We start from the raw sequence: 12,243 nt of genomic DNA, 5'->3' as shown, positions 1-12,243 counted from the left end.
GCAGATCACATTTAACTTATAGGAGATTTAACATTGCCATCCATATTTTATTACCTTGAGACGGAGAGAAGGCAATGAAAGGAGCTACATATTGGATAAGGAATATGTTATGGTTCTTATAAATCCTTCCATACTCTATCTATATGAGTATCATTTCATTATTTACAATAGCAAGAGAATTTGTAGGTTGTGTGTGTTTGATATAGCAATCTTTGACGATGCTGCTAACACTGCACGGGCGCGACATAGAAATCGTAACTCTTGTGAACATACGTAACAGTAGAAAGATAATTGAGTACCCCCCTCCCCTGAATAAGGGTCTAAGTATAGTGGTGGCAAAAAGAACTGGACCGACCCTTGTAGCTGATTTCAGAGCCTTGTTCACTCCCGAGCACGATAGACTGGTAACTAAGACTTTCGTGGTTCGAAAACTGTCTGGGAAGGAAACTTTTTTTTGTTCCTTACTCAAATTTATTCCCAATACTTTCCGATTGCAGCGATATTTTAGTACTTAATTAACTTATTATTCCCAGAGAATGAATTTTACCAGCAATCGAAAAATATTGGGAATAAATTTGAATAAGGAACAAAAAAGTTTCCTTCCCAGGCAGGAACCGAACCACGAAAATCTTAGTTACCAGTCTATCGTGCTCTGCAGTGAACAAGGCTCTGAAATCAACTACAAGGGTCGGTCCGGTTTTTTTTTTTTTTGCCTCTACTGTACATAGGGAAACAATGTACCATACACCCTTATTCTGGGGGAGTATTCAATTAAGCAGATGACAGTCAAGCTCGGAAGGTTTTCTATATTTTAATTTAATTGCAATAAATCTGACGCTTCACTGTCTTTCTTTCTTACTTACTTTCTTACAAATGGCTTTTAAGGAACCCGGAGGTTCATTGCCGCCCTCACATAAGCCCGCCATCGGTCCCTATCCTGTGCAAGATTAATACACTCTCTAACATCATATCCAACCCCCATCAAATCTACGCCTCGGCCTCCCCAAAGATCTTTTTCCCTCCGGTCTCCCAACTAACACTCTATATGCGCCCATACGTGCTACATGCCCTGCCCATCTCAAACGTCTGGTTTTAATGTTCCTAATTCTGCCAGGTAAAAAATACAATGCGTGCAGTTCTGCATTGTGTGACGTTCTCCATTCTCCTGTAACTTCATCCCTCTTAGCCCCAAATATTTTCCTAAGACGCTTCACTTTCTAGTCATTCCTTTTCTCAAAATGTGTATGTCACATACATTCTAATGTAGGCTCTAATATTTCAATTTTATTATGAACAGTGATGACTTACGCAATATTATAGTCAAATATGTATGACAGCAGAAATTGATTTAAGATCAAATCCAAGAAAACAGACAAATATATCACAGTAGCTCTTTTCGACACAAATCTCACATAACTTCTACGATTTCGATGAAGATAATGTCTAGTATAAATCACACAAAATCAGCTGAAAATCGAATTTAATCTATTATTTAACAAAGAGCTATGACTAAGGGCTATATGTTTTCTGGCGTACGCCGATGATACAGGCCTAATGTTATTAGGAAACAACAAAGAAGAAATAAAAAATTCTGACAGAAGTTTTAATGCAAGAAGCAAGTAAAATCGTCCTCTCCGTAAACATAGAAAAACAAAGTATGTGAACGTGCAAAGAAAAAAAAAAACAAAACAAAAAAGAACAGATCATCGAAAAAAAGAAAATTGAGAATTTGAGATGGTCCGAGAATTTAAATATTTAGGTCATACAATATCAGATCAGTCCGCCGAGTTAGCTCTGTGGTAGCGCGTTTGCCTCCAGATTCCGGGTTCGATTCCAGGCGGAGTCAGAAATTTCCACATAAATGTTCTACCTCGGGACTAAGAAAGCTGGCGGTGTACAACTTCGAATCACTAGATTATGCATCAAAATGCCTAGGTCAAATCCCAAATCTCTCCGCAGTATATATGAAGAGAAGGCATACGTCACTGTTGATAGTGATTCGTGCGTCAGAAAGAATCTCTTACACCACCATGTGCCCGATTTTTTATGAAATGAAATCGTACGTAACAGGAAAATATAATATAGTACATATTGCTGGTGATGTGAAATTTATAAAGTAGGAGGAAATAGGACACCTGGCGAAAAACTATCTCGCAACAAGCATCATTTCGGTGAAAGTAGAGGATCAAACCAGAGTCCGTAAATTTTAAATCTTCATTCTAGCACTAAGCTACCTGATGGGATTGCTAAACGTCAAATCATTTTGTTATGCAGGACAACAGAGACGAAAGAACATGACATGAGGATTTCGTCTGGATGAAACATACATGGTTATGAAAGAAATGCTGTGAGTTATTGTGAATACAATCACAATTGACATTTTAATTGCTTTGTTGAAGCAATAAAAAAAGATAAAGGTTGTCTGTACGTGTGTTAATTTCAGTGTAACATGTTTATGGATCTTCATCAAAAGAGAGTAGGAGACCGTCCGTTGATAGAGCGATACGAAAATTGAATACCAGCACCTGTATTTGATTGAAAGGGAGAAGGTGAGTTTATAGTCAATCAGATATTGAAATGTGGTTACGACAAATGAAAGCAACTGACATCAGTTGATTGTCACTGACATCCCCAGACCTCACCGCGACTGTCACATAGTTTACTGAAGCCTCTGAGATTTAAATCCAACTTTGTTCAAGTTTACAAACCTGTCAACGAAGAAAGAACATGACACTTATGGCCAGTTTTTCCAAGTAATGTTTAATTTGGCTTAACAAATGTTAAATTAACAGCTGGTTTATTTTTAACGTTTTGTCAAGATATTTTCCATTTTTCCAACATAATTTTGTTTAAAATAACCAACACTTAACTTTAACTGTCGTTAATACTATTCTAACTACTCAACAGCAGTTGGTAATGATTTTGCATATATAAGACAACTTCTTATTGGCTGATATTATTATTTAAATTCTGTACTATGGAGTAAGTCATGAAACATGTGTAAAATCGTAACCTATTACAGTAGCCATGATTCATACAGTACAGAGAATTGATAAATGAAAGTTGCATTGACTGCTATTGAATAATAATTATCATTATGTATGGTTACATTTTATAATGCTAAATATGAATTTCTGTTTAGAAAAATCTCAGCATTATGACCACCAGGTGACAATAATTACACGAATGTGTGTGTAGTCAACTGTACAGAAAACCCCGAGGAGAATTCTGTATCATATAAAATTCTCTAATTTAGGTTCACGTATAAATTATATGTAATTTCGTCCTAAAGAAGCAATTGCTGCTGAAACATTTTATTATTTACTCACTGCGTATTTTGAAGCACTATTGACATCGCCTATAGTTGAAGAGCTAGTAACATAGAATCTAGAGTTAATAGTAGCTAGTGAATTGGAACAAGTGGCCTATTTCAACTAGGTAACATACAACTGAGTTTTATTTTAAGACATGAAAGTGATTATTATAACTACATACCGGTACCTAAGAAATATTAGTAAATTAATACATAATGTGCATTCAAACATAACAAAACTTAATTGGTATATTAACTTTCATTTATTAGAATTATATTATAGCTAGCGATAAGATATGTTTGCATTGGCTTTAAAACAGAAGCGAAAGAGCTGGATTCTTGGAATTTATAATCGTTTTCTTTCCGATGGAAATTTAATTTTCCAGCAGGATAATCATCCCGCGCACACCGCCATAAACGTTCAAAGACGGTTCACGGAAAAGCATGAAAAAGAGGAGGATTGACAAATATCGAGACATCCCACCTCAAAATCCAGATCAGTTCAGGGATCAAGTTCTGGTTACCTGGGAAGATTTCGCTAAGGACCAGAACTATTTCCGCGATCTGGTGGACTCAATGCCCCGAAAATGCCAGGCAGTGATAGACGCTGATGGCATGTGGATAATGTATTAGATCCACATGTGTATTTCTTTTATTTTTCTTTAATTTGTTTTTTTATCTTTTTTTTATTTCGGGAAGAAAATTGATCTCCCAAGAGTTTTTTAAATTCTCCTAGTGGAGCCAGAGTTGTGAAATAATAAGTTCCACTACACAAAATTATAAAAATGAAGAAAGGTAACATGTATAAAAATTAGTTACGTTAAAAAAAAAAGTTATCGCCGAGAACCGAACACGAGCCCCTGCGAGAGGAAGCCAACACGCTACTGACTACTCCATCTGGGCACCATGACATAACCAGCGCGACGAGGCACATATAGCTGCTAGGCTTGAAATCTACGGACACAGCTCACATACAAACGTAATCGTGTAAATATTTCAATGTTCAGTACTAGTTAATGTTTCATTTGGACTGATTTACTGAAGCTTGGTGAAACCGTCCCTTACTCTAAACATTCCTCAAAGAGAAACATAACATGTTACTTTCACAACTTTTGTCTGAACAGCTGTGGTGTTATCCGCCATGTTTAACTGTTTGTTAAATGAGTTAACGGCCTGAAATCCTACATTTAAAGTTAACAAACGGTTAAGGTTAAGCCAAACTGGTGTTGAACAAATGGAAAAACTGTATTTAACAAACTGTTGAAGGTTTAACAGTCTTCTAACAATACTTGGACAAACCGGCCATGTGTATTATAGTACAAGATGATTTCATCAACAAGATCACATTTTGCAAGAATTGAATTCAAAGGACACTGGACATTTCGTTGTAGTACACTGTCCGTTTACATTCTTCCTAAAACAGTTAAGCAAATATTTATACCTAGATGAAATACAGATCTACACTATACAATTTACATATGCGAAACCATGTCGAATTATAGAACATTAATAAAATAAAAGAATAATGACCGGTTTCTCCAAGTATTGTTAGAACATTTAACTAATGTTAAACTCTAAACATTTGTTAAATATAGTTATTTCGTGCTATCAGCACTAGTTTGGCTTAACTAATTGTTAAGTGTTTGTTAACTTTAAATGTAGAAATTTAGGCAGTTAACTCATATGACAGAGTCAATTATGGCAGATGACACCACAGCTGTTCAAACAGAAGTTGTGAAAATAATATTTTATGTCTCTGTTTAAGGAATATTTTGTGAATGACATAACATAACATTTAAAAGACATATTGGAAAGCTAATATAGGGAAGATAATCTTCAAAAGTGAATTGATTATCATATTGGCTGTTTATTTTGATGCTGAGGTTTTAAATATTGAATATTTAGAAAATGTGGCACCTCAACGTGGTAAGAAAACTAGGAATGATGATTTATATACTATGTATGATACTCAGTTTGTGACAATATAGATTTTCAAAACAAGTAGGCCTCAAAATTTTAAAAGAAACTTAAACAGATTTGAATATCCTACAAACAGAAATAGATCACTTACTCCAATTCAGCATCTACTATTTAGGCCTACTCTTGATTCTACGCTACTGGCTCTTTTCAACTAACTATAGCCAATATCAATAGTGTTTCAAAATACACAGTGACTATTATATTAAAAAGGTTTCAGCAAAAATTCCTTCTTTGAGAAGTCATGTTAGCATTAGTACTATAACCTTAATTTGTAAAAATATTATTATTCAATAGCAGCCACCTACAACTTTCATTTGTCTTTCTCTTTATCGATCATGGCCTACTGTACCAGGTTATGATTTTATACATGTTTCAGAGATGAAGAAGATACCAAGATAAGAAGACAAGATTCTGCAAGAACTGAAAGGGATGAAGTAACAGCGACACCGAATAGAGGTTTGTCAGTGGGAAGAAGTAAGGTACAGAAAACTTATAACTTAAGAGGTTAGTGCATGAGTGACAAGACATAGGAAAGTGATAAAGTGAAAATAGTATGCATGAATGACAAAACTTAGGAAATTGACAAAGTGAAAAGAGTGATAATGACAGAAAATACGGTAAGGCAAGGAATAATAATGAAAAAGGATAAGATACAAGTTAACTACCAGATTGTGATAAAAATTAAGTAGTGATACAAATATAATAACGAAAGTGAGAATGGAAAGGTAAATTTAACTGTAGAAACTACTTCGTCTGAAAATATACAGATTAGATTAATGGGAATAAGTGGTCAGTGAACGTTTGTGATTCAAGTAAATAAATTAAATAAGTTAACAACTATGGCAGAGTTCAACAAATATAAACAATGTTGGGAAGAAGTTATAAGAGATTGAGAGAAGTGATTGTTTAGTTAAATGAGATTATTAATAATAAGATAGATAACTAGGAAAGGGAAGGGTAAAATATAAAAATAAGGAAGGGAAACAGAGGTGAGGGACGTGATAGAAAAGTGAACAGGGTCATTTATATGTAATAGCCGGATTTTTAAAAAAGCGTAAGCAGAATATTATGTATCCAAATAAGTGATGGCACTGTAAGAATAATAATAATAATAATAATAATAATAATAATAATAATAATAATGGCTTTATTTAACCTGGCAGAGTTAAGGCCGTAAGGCCTTCTCTTCCACTCAACCAGGATTAAAACTTGCTTACACAGTTGAACATAAAACTGAATCAGAATTAAGTAATTACATACTGATACATAATGAGATCAAAAGCGGTAGTTACATAAAATTTACCTCATAAAATAAAAATAAACATAGTGAAATACATATTAATTTGTTAGAATCAAATACGAATCACATAAAAACAGAAGCCGATAATTCAATAAAAAAAAAAGAAAAATGTACACAGTAAAAATAAAAATAAACACATTAGTATACATATTAGTATTAGATTACAATTAAGTAGGATTTACATAATTAAACCAAAAACCGACAATTGAATAAAATGTACACAAAAAATAGATTAATAATAAAAAAACAACAACACAGTGGGATACATATTGGCGTTAAGTGATAAATAAACACGATTTAGATAATAAAAATAAGAAACAAAAAAATAAATAAATAAATACAGTGGAAGACATTTGCAACACGTTAGGTCTGGCAACTCATCATAAGATATTTTTCTAATTTACATTTAAAGGAAATTAAAGTTCGGCAGCCCTTGACTTCAGGCGGCAGAGAATTCCAGTGACGAGAAGTAGCAACAGTGAAAGACGAAGAATAAAGAGATGATGTGTGCAGTGGTATTTCTAGCGTATTATCATATTGTGACCGAGTATTTAAGTTATGATAACGAGAAAGACTGTGGAATCGGACAGATAAGTAAGAGGGAGTAGAGGTGTGCAAAATTCGGTATAAGAGAGAAAGGGAATGTAACTTTCTCCTCTCATTTAACCTGAGCCACAATAATTTATCGAAAGAAGGCGAGATGTGGTCGTAGTAGCGGACATTACAAATGAAACGAACACACGCATTATGAACACGTTGCAGTTTCTGGGATAAATCCACCCTGAGATCACTGAATAAAGCGTCACAATAATCGAAATGAGGCATAATAAGAGTCTGTACAAGCGTCTGCTTTAATTTAGCTGGATAGTGGTACAATCTTTTTAATGAGTGAAGAATGGAAAATACTTTCTTGAATGTGTGTTTGATATGCGTGTCCCATGTAAGGTTAGATTCAAAATGAACTCACAGGTGTTTTACAGTTGAACTGAATGGAATGATCGCTTTATTCAGAGTCACAGGAGGAAGGTTGAGCTTATTAATATACAGAAATGTGAAGGTCAATCACGACCGATGTAAGCTGGTGGAATAAATATATCAAATATACATGTTTCATGACATACTCTACAATACAGAATTTAAATAATAACATCAGCCAATAAAAAATTGTCTTACATGTGCAAAATCATTACCAACTGCTATTGAGTGGTTAAAATAGTGTCAATGGCTGTTATAGTTAAGTGTTGGTTGTTTTAAACAAAATGATGTTGAAGAAATGGAAAATACATTAACCGAACGTTAAAAATAAACAGGCTGTTAATTTAACACTAGTTAAGTCAAAGAAAACATTTCTTGGGGAAACTGGTCATTAGAGTTTAACGTAACTTCTGTAGAATGTAGATTTTTATATATGGAAAAATGAGTGTTAACACACGAATTTCGCAACACTAAATGTACAGTAAAATATGAAAAGTGCTAAATATGTGTTATTGAAATTATTACTGCATTTTCTTGTGCTCAAGACGCGCTTTTTATCTTAAAATTACTTTGGAAATCTACTTGCGTACTATAAAACAATTACTCTCATTATAGTAATATTTCAATATCTACTTATATAACTCTGTTACTTGACTTTCAAAAATAGTGCCTAACGAAAAATTTATCGGGGTGAAAGTGAACAAATAAACAAGTGATTCAGTGACTAATGAAGAGATAGGGGATAAGAGTGGTAACAGAAGTGAGGAGAGGTAGAAGTGATTGTAAATTAGAGATGAAAGTGAATGATTATGATTAAGTAGTGTTAGTAAAAGGTAGTTTAGAATGAGGGAAATTTTAGACGATAGGAAGTACTTCAATATAAATAAACAATAAAGGTGATGAGGGTTTACTATATAGAAAGGAAAATTGTTAAGGTGAGAGATTAGAAAGTAAATTGAGGGTATGTATTATAGTAATAGGAGTAGCAATGGTAAAATAAGATGACTGCACACGTCGATGAAACTTTGTATGTGTTATTGTAATTAGAAAGTGATGGGGAGCACGAATACAGAGATGTGGTGGCGATCCATTACTAAATAAGAGCTGTAGAAATAAATCAATCATATCATATCTCAGTCACTATTTTTATTATTATTTTAAAAGAAACTTGTGACGTGAAGGACTACTGTCTTTCGTGTAATGGGACACGATTTGTAAGAATATTACTGTGAAAGGATTACAAAATTTGGCATCAATAACATTTTAGGGGCCACCGGCGTGGCTCAGTCGGCTAAGGCGCTCGCCTCCTGTTCTGAAGTTGCGCTCGGGCGCGAGTTCGATTCCCGCTTGGGTTGATTACCTGGTTGGGTTTTTTTTCCGAGGTTTTCCCCAATCGTAAGGTGAATTCAAGGTAATCTATGGCGAATCCTCGGCCTCATCTCGCCAAATACCATCTCGCTATCACCAATCTCATCGACACTAAATAACCTCGTAGTTGATACAGCGTTGTTAAATAACTAAAAAAAACATTTTAGCCGAAAACGAGGACTATACCCAGTATAAATGTAATGAAACTACAGATTATAGTCTGACAATATGAGTATTTTTGATAGGTTTTAGAGTTTCAATAAAAAAAACAAGTGGACATTTTCTTATTAACTTCTTAAAATTATTATTAAGTGTAACTTTTGCATTGGAAAGTGTCTCATATACAATAAAATTTTATATATATTGTAAATTCCACTACAATTCATAGCCCTTACAACCACTGCATATTATCTTAGAACAATAGTTCTGGACTGTCTTCTTCACTTGACAATAGGCTAATATAGTGGGTCTCCTGTCTAAATCGGACCTGCACCTTAGAAACGGAAAACATCGTATGAACAATAAATGTATTATATTGCCTCTAAAGCACAGCATCTTGATTTAATAATAATAATAATAATAATAATAATAATAATAATAATAATAATAATAATAATAATAATAATAATAATAATAATAATAATAATAATAATAATATGGTTTACATAACGACGCTCGCAACTTCCGAGGTTATATCAGCATCGCCGAAATTTTGTCCCGCATAAGTTCTTTTACATGCCAGTAAATCTATTGACATGAACCTGCCACATTTAAGCAGACTTAAATGTCATCGACCTGTGCCAGGATCGGACTCGCAACCTCGGGCACAGAAGGCCAGTACTCTATTGACTGTGCAACCCAGGTCGACAGCATCATGATTTTCAGCGATAGAATTTCGTTTAACTCTTCGAACTTCATGGTTGGAAAACTGTAACATCAACGTCACATTAAAAAAAATATTTCCTACATTTATATGAATGTGATATTCATAATATAGGATTACGCTTTCATCAGTTGAACTTGATTACGAAGTAGGAGTTATATTTTGCGTATAAACCTTTGATCCGTTGAATAACCACCTAGTTACACATCAAACATGGTGATGAAGCAGATATTCAAACATTGAGCAGTAAAGAGAATTGCTAATGATGCTTCTAAGCACAATACACATGAACAATATAGTTCCAAATTTGTACACTATGCACGTTTACGTAAACCCGTATAAATATAACAAAACTACATATACATTTTACGCGTTTTACCCGTTTTACCTCTTTTACCCTAGCAGCATTATTAGTGATGTAGACACCCAACAATTGAGTCCTATGTTTTACTTTCTGTCCTGGAAGAAATAAAACTACAAATGAAACAATACTAAAGGATAATGCTTCTGTTTCTTTAAAATCTTAGATGCAATTGATTTTATTAATCATAAATGAATCAGAGACTGCAGATTGCAGCACATGTCACTATTTCTGGCGAAATGAGTTTATTCGAGTTTCATGGACTGTTGATACAGGGCTATTATTCCATGCAGAAACCATGTATGCCATACATTTGGAGACCTGTGAAATCCTGAAAGCGCTCAGAAACAACTCATGTCAAAGACATGTGCCGACACATTGGTTCCGATTTCAGACGGCAGACATCTACGACTCAAGGATACAAAAATTGATCCCACTGAATGACAAACGTCTCAATTCTGGTGGTAAATACTTTTAAAAATAACTCAACAATTGCTATATCTGTTCCATGAAATTGTGTTCTTTTTCTGTAAACGGCCCCAGAGAAACTTATTTTTCACGGCCTTCGTAATTGCGCTCGAGTAGCCAAAATTTGTGTAAGCACTTCTTTTGACATTATTAAAATGATGGAAGAAAAAAGATTAATTTTTGTATCTGCCCCATGAGAATGTTTTCTAGTAAGTACAAAGGAGAATACGTACCATATTTACCTTCTTCATTGACTTATTCAGACAAAGTCGTGCCAATTCAAAGAGAGAAGCTTGACGACATACGCAAACTAATGCGTTACATACCACATGAATATCAACAATTTTACAATAATATTCTTCAGTGGCCTATTGTGGAAAAATAAGTTCATTAATATGCTGAACTTATGTATTAAGTACACAGTAGGCCTATGCATATATTATATCTCTAATTTGACAAATAAACTTTAGTTGAACTGGAATTATTATACTACAATTTTGATTCCTTGCAGAAACAGCACACGTCAACAAGCTAATACAGATTCAAATAAATTTGATATAAAACGACACATCTAATAGACTTCTGTCTGAAGAAGCCAGCTATAACCAATGATGTAGTCTGCCACCAGTAATACCATTTTTTGTGTCTACTGAAAAATTTAGTTTTCATGACATGTGCTGGTTCTGCAATCCCTGATTCAAATGCATATCAATCCAGTTTTATTTTTTATGAATTTGGATATAACCCTTAGTTTGATACCAAATTAATTCTACGATTGATTTTTTTATTATTATTATTATTATTATTATTATTATTATTATTACTTTAAATTGTCAACATACTGTTCAATTATTTGTCATTATTTCGTCACAAAATTTATTTCCGAATTAATTTATTTTAGAATTATCTTTGTATATATAATGAGCTCAAGCGGGTCTCGAACGCACGCCCCATCGCAGCCTGCCAGCACGTGTCCGAGTTTCTATTGGCGAGTTAAGTATGAAGAGTGAGAAGAACAGTGCGATACTCCATGAACAGAAATTCTTCGCCCCCACATTTCGCGATTTAGGCTCTGTAATCTATTCGAAATCACAAATCCCAACTATTACTGAGTTTCTATGATCCCCTTTTCTTGGTTGAAATAAAAAAGTTGTTACATTGTTACAGTATTTAATGGAACATAGATATGTTCAAGAGATACTATATAAATTGAATCTCGGTCTTTAACATGAAAAAAACTTTGTACAAAAAGTGTTAAGTAAATTATTATTGGATAAAAGTATCGTTCTATGACGTTAAATAGGCCTATTATTGAATGTTTTAAAATACTTCCTTCATAACTTCTAATTTCCCTTCTCTCGCTTTAGTGCTTGTGGTACTCTGTCCAAGTGTCATCTTCTAACTCGAGATCTTTGTGATTCCTTTACTTTTGAATGGCAATCCTTCAGTATTAATTTTATTTAAATATGTGCTCCAATTAATTTTTGTGTTATTGCATTTCTAAATAAAGATATATATTGAAATCTTCTCTCCTAACTTAATTTCATATTCAAGCCGAAACCCTTATATTAATCCCGATTCTGTATATATAAATT

The sequence above is a fragment of the Periplaneta americana genome, chromosome 17 (assembly GCF_040183065.1).
Source record: "Periplaneta americana isolate PAMFEO1 chromosome 17, P.americana_PAMFEO1_priV1, whole genome shotgun sequence".
Lineage (NCBI taxonomy): Eukaryota > Metazoa > Arthropoda > Insecta > Blattodea > Blattidae > Periplaneta > Periplaneta americana.
This window is presented reverse-complemented; position numbering follows the sequence as displayed.